This window comes from Sphaerodactylus townsendi, linkage group LG02, assembly GCF_021028975.2.
Source record: "Sphaerodactylus townsendi isolate TG3544 linkage group LG02, MPM_Stown_v2.3, whole genome shotgun sequence".
NCBI lineage: Eukaryota > Metazoa > Chordata > Lepidosauria > Squamata > Sphaerodactylidae > Sphaerodactylus > Sphaerodactylus townsendi.
Genome location: NC_059426.1, coordinates 14643958 through 14650062, shown reverse-complemented (window position 1 = coordinate 14650062; position 6105 = coordinate 14643958).

Genomic DNA, 6105 nt, shown 5'->3' with positions numbered 1-6105 from the left:
TTTTGAAGGCTCTTTCTCTGCACTGTGTTAGCAACTACAAGAAGGTCCAAGATCCATTAGAGGAATTCAAGCTCACCGACACAGAGGCCCTTTCCCCACTTACCTTTGTCTGAGGGTTGCTGCGCGCAATTCCCAGCGCGCGCAATTCCTGGCACGCACCCCGGCTTCCCCCCGACCTCGCGCTCTGCGCGGGGTCATCAAAAGGCGCCATTTCAAAAGGCACCAGGAATTACGCATGCTGAGGGGGCGCGAGAGAGGCAGCGTCAGGGCGACTGCGTTCTCGCCGCCCCTGAAGTGGGGAGTGCAGCTGGACCCCGCGCTACTTGAGGAGAGTAGCGCGGGGCTTAAAGTAAGTGGGGAAAGGGCCAGAGGCAGTTGAGTCCACATGAATCTGCCTTGTGCAAATTTTACTGAATGAGTCTTCTGCGTGCTGATTGGCAGCAGCGATCCAAGGCCTCAAGCAAAGCGAGCGCTTTCAAAATCCACGCCTATGCTTACGTCACCACCAGTCACTGCATATCGTGGTCTACCTACCTGAGATGTCGATAAACATCAGGACGCCATCAAAATTGTCAATGGACGGTACTTCCTGGGTAAGGTCACCGTACACGATAAGGTCAGGGACGTGAGCAGCAACTTTCCCAATCGTGGAGATCCTCTGCGTCATTGCGCCAGCACCCGTCGGAGACGACATGCTCATTTTGGCAGCCATCCAGAGCTCTTAGGGCATCCAGTCTCCTGCAATTGTACCTTGAAACTGAAGGACCTACCCATATTTAGTCTCTGTGTTGCCAAGACTTGTGTCACAATGGACTGACAGCAGCTGTCCCCCACCAGGGAAAGTCATGCCTCCTTGAACAAGTGCTGCTAAGCTAGGCATGCTCATTTTGCTAGTTAATCTTAGAGTCGCTCACAGCCCAGTGGGTGAGGGAACGGAGTTACGGATACGGCATGCCCTTGCGCTGATGTGGGTGCCCACCCTGCTGGCATAAGGGGCAAACACACCAGCGGAAAAAGCAGCAGTGGTGCAAGAGGTTGAGAGCTCGTGTATCTAATCTGGAGGAACCGGGTTTGATTCCCCGCTCTGCCGCCTGAGCTGTGGAGGCTTATCTGGGGAATTCAGATTAGCCTGTACACTCCCACGCACGCCAGCTGGGTGACCTGGGGCTAGTCACAGCTTCTCGGAGCTCTCTCAGCCCCACCCACCTCACAGGGTGTTTGTTGTGAGGGGGGAAGGGCAAGGAGCTTGTAAGCCCCTCTGAGTCTCCTGCAGGAGAGAAAGGGGGGATATAAATCCAAACTCCTCCTCCACCCATGTCATCGGGTGGGTGCCGTGAGGCCTGAATCCAGAAGAGCCCACTGCCTCATGGTTTCACCGACACGTGAGGCCCCATTGGCCCAGTGGGAGGGGTGGTGGCTGGGGGCTTTTTGAGGGGGGGGGCAGCCACCTTTAGTCAGCTTCCACCAGGCTTTCAGCCTGGGAATGCCCCCCTCCCCAGCCGCATACTCACACCACCTGAACATCTGGCGTAAATCCTTTTTGGAATGGGAGATTTTAAGGCGGCTGGGGGTTTTCTGATTTTTTTCTCCATCCCATGATGCCTGAAAGCCCTTTGAGGGCAGTGTGGCCGTGGCACTGTCCCTGGCCACCGTACACTCTGGATTGGGCTGCCAAACATACTGTCAGCCTAATCTGTTCTGTTTCTCTGTGAGGTATGTTTCTCAAACCAAGGGCTGTGGACAATAATCTCTAAACCAGTGGGTTCTCAACCTTCCTAATGCTGCGACCCTTTAATACAGTTCCTCATGTTGTGGTGACCCCCAACCCTAACATTTATCCATTTTACAGTTGAAGAACACTGATGCAGAGAGCCTTAGGCGACCCCTGCGAAAGGGTCGTTCGACCCCCAAAGGGGTCCCGACCCCCAGGTTGAGAACCGCTGCTCTAAACCAAACAACCCAGAGCTGGCAATTCTATCTAGGCTGACCAACCTACTGAAGGGAAAAAAGTGTCCTGTCCCTTTAATAGAGACTTAACAGGATGTATTGACCAAGTGATTGTCTTCAAGTGCTGAAGAACTTCAACTACCCATTTCCATGCATCAAGCCTTTATTGAGAGAAGAATATCCTCATCTGAATAGCCCAGGCAGGCTTGATCTCACCGGAGCTTAAAGCTAAGCAGGCTCAGTCCTGTTCAGCATTTGGATGGGAGACCACCAAGGAATTCCAGGGTCACTACGCAGAGGCAGCCAAGGGCAAACCACATCTTGCCTTGAAAACCCTACTGGGTAGCCATAGGCAACTGGGAAGTCAATTGTGGCTTGATGGCACTTTACACACAAAAAAGGTGGAACAGGACTTTTTTTTGTCTACTCAGTTACTAACCCCATCATTTCCCCCCCCCCCAACTAAACATTTGATGTCCCAAGAAATTTCTGTAATGCCTTTTATGCTGTACATATTACACTACTAGCACTCTCCCTCTTCTCAACATGAAGAGGTTGGCAAAAACCTTCAGAAACCTACAAGCCTACATGAGCTCTCTTACAATCTCTAGTGGAGTTGTAAAAATTGAACACTTTTCAGGTTTAATCTCCCTGTCATTTTCCCTGTGACTGGATGCCCTGGTTCTGCCGTGTGTTTGAAGGCTGGTAGGCGCATGATACAAAATCTCTGATAATGGCATCGCAGCCGTTGAGTCTTTCAGATGTGCAAGGTGTAAAATTACTCAGCTTCCAGGTTCAGTAGGTTAGATATTCAGCCGGTTTCATTTGGATTGCAATTAATCCCTGAAGGACTGTGTATAACCCAACTCATATCACAGCAAGGATTAAAATCCTTGATTCTTCAAAAAGTGGTTCATAAGGCCTAAAGCTGAGGAATGGGCAGAGGGCTGTTAGGGATAGGTGTCCAGGAATGTATGCCTGAGTTCTGTGTATAAGAGGCATCCAATATAAGCACACCTACATAAATGTCTGGAATGTTGTTACGTCCCAGTTTTTGTAGACTGAAGTGGTGTTCAGTGATAACGTTACACACATGGTGGACAGCAGTCGATTAAAAGTTGTGAACGGCTGACCTACAGGCTTTAACCTGTCAAAAAGGAACGTGGCACATGCCTTATGGACCAATCGTGACTTGTTTTTTGCAGGCATTCAATACATACCCAAGAAGGCCCATCCCACAATCTGCGAAACACAATGGCATGCCAAGGCGAATATAGGCTTTAAAACACTACTAAGCCTAGATAATAATCTCCAGCCATCTAAAACCCAAATAAAAGATGGAAGCTAAACTATTTCCCCAGAACTGCCTTTTCACAATCTGACTAGGAAGGTAAGCCGTAGCGAAAGGGACCCCGACCTTTTCGAACCTGGAGTCGCCATTGGAATTCTGACGTAGGGTGACGGGCACAACACAAAATGGCAGCCACAAGCGGTGGAATCATGCACACATGCTCCAAATACTAGGACAAAAATAGCAATTCTTTTTCAAATACATCAGGAACCAGTAGCGGGAGAAAGCATACAATCAAGCTGCTGGATAGAACTGAAACAATGTTATTTTAACCAGCACATCAGACCGCCAACAACCAATCAGAACTTGCCTGCTGGGCAGAAGCCCGACCTGCCCTTGCTCATTTTCTAATACACTTCACAAGCCCCAGCTGACTGTCACCACGGCGCCAATGGGGTCTATGTTGGGGCGCATGGTCACAGTTCATCCCTTCCTAGAGGATTGTCTCTTTATGTAAGAACACGAGAACATAAGAACAAGCCAGCTGGATCAGACCAGAGTCCATCTAGTCCAGCACTCTGCTACTCGCAGTGGCCCACCAGGTGCCTTTGGGAGCTCACATGCAGGATGTGAAAGCAATGGCCTTCTGCTGCTGCTGCTGCTCCCGAGCACCTGGACTGTTAAGGCATTTGCAATCTGAGATCAAGGAGGATCAAGATTGGTAACCATAAATCGACGACTCCTCCATAAATCTGCCCAAGCCCTTTTTAAAGCTGTCCAGGTTAGTGGCCATCACCACCTCCTGTGGCAGCATATTCCAAACACCAGTCACACGTTTCCTTTTATTAGTCCTTATTCTTCCCCCCAGCATTTTCAATGAATGCCCCCTGGTTCTAGTATTGTGAGAAAGAGAGAAAAATTTCTCTGTCAACATTTTCTACCCCATGCATAATTTTATAGACTTCAATCATATCCTCTCTCAGACATCTCCTCTCCAAACTAAAGAGTCCCAAACGCTGCAGCCTCTCCTCATAGGGAAGGTGCTCCAGTCCCTCAATCATCCTTGCTGCCCTTCTCTGCACTTTTTCTATCTCTTCGATATCCTTTTTGAGATGTGGCGACCAGAACTGGACACAGCACTCCAAGTGCGGTCGCACCACTGCTTTATATAAGGGCATGAGAATCCTTGCAGTTTTATTATCAATTCCTTTCCTAATTATCCCCAGCATAGAGTTTGCCTTTTTCACAGCTGCCATGCATTGAGTTGACATTCCCATGGAACTATCAACTAAGACGCCCAAATCCCTTTCCTGGTCTGTGACTGATAGCACTGACCCCTGTAGCGTGTATGTGAAGTTTGGATTTTTTGCCCCTATGTGCATCACTTTACATTTTGCTACATTGAACTGCATTTGCCATTTCTTAGCCCACTCACCTAATTTTATCATGGTCCGCTTGGAGCTCTTCGCAATCCTTTGTGGTTCTCACCACCCTACATAATTTGGTATCATCTGCAAACTTGGCCACCACGCTACCCACCCCTACTTCCAGGTCATTTATGAATAGGTTAAAGAGCACTGGTCCCAAAACGGATCCTTGGGGGACACCACTCCTTACATCTCTCCATTGCGAGAATTTCCCATTTACACCCACCCTTTGCTTCCTATTTCTGAACCAGTTTTTAATCCATAGGAGGACTTCCCCTCTTATTCCTTGATTGCTGAGTTTTCTCAACAGTCTCTGGTGAGGAACTTTGTCAAAAGCCTTTTGGAAATCCAAGTAGACAATGCCCACTGGTTCCCCATTATCCACATGCCTGTTTACACCCTCAAAGAACTCTAGCAAGTTTGTAAGACAGGACTTGCCTCTGCAAAAGCCATGCTGACTCTTTCTCAGCAGGTCTTGCTTTTCTACATGTTTTATAATTTTATCTTTAATGTTAGATTCTACTAATTTACCAGGAACAGATGTCAAACTGACTGGCCTGTAATTTCCCGGGTCCCCCCTAGATCCTTTCTTAAAGATTGGTGTGACATTGGCCATCTTCCAGTCTTCAGGGATGGTGCCTGATTTCAGGGATAAGTTGCATATTAAAGTGAGATCAGTAATTTCATGCTTGAGCTCTTTAAGAACTCTTGGATGAATGCAATCTGGGCCAGGGGATTTGGTAGCATTTAGTTTATCAATGGCTGCCAGAACTTCTTCCTTGTCTACCACTATCTTCGCTAGTTCCTCGGATTCGCCTCCTAAGAAGCTTGGTTCAGGTGCAGGAATTTTCCTCACCTCCTCTTGGATGAAGACAGGTGCAAAGAATTCATTCAACTTCTCTGCAATCTCCCTGTCATCTTTTAGCACACCTTTTGTTCCTTTGTCATCTAACGGGCCTACCGCTTCCCTAGCTGGCTTCCTAACGACTGTACAAGAGCTCAAGAGATGCTCTTTACTTTCAAGACAAGGTACCTACCAACCTATCAGGGCAGTGTAGTGGTTAAGAGCAGTAGACTCTAATCTGGAGAATCAGGTTTGCTTCCCTGGTTCTCCACATGAGCAGTGGACTTATCTAGTGAATCGAGTTTGAGTCCTCACTCCTCCACAAGAAGCCTGGTCGGGTGACCTTGGGCCAGTCACAGTTCTCTCCAAACTCTCTCAGCCCCCCCTACCTCAAAAGGTGTGAGAGGAGGAAAGGAAGGAGTTTGTAAGATGCTTTGGGATTCCTTACAGGAGAGAAAGGCAGGGTATAAACCCAAACTCCTCCTCTTCTTCTACCCGGCCCTGATTTTCTGCAGGGAGGGAAAAATTATTCTAAGCAACTTATTTCAAATACAGCAACAAATAGGTCCAACAATGTGGAACATGGAAAGTGTTAA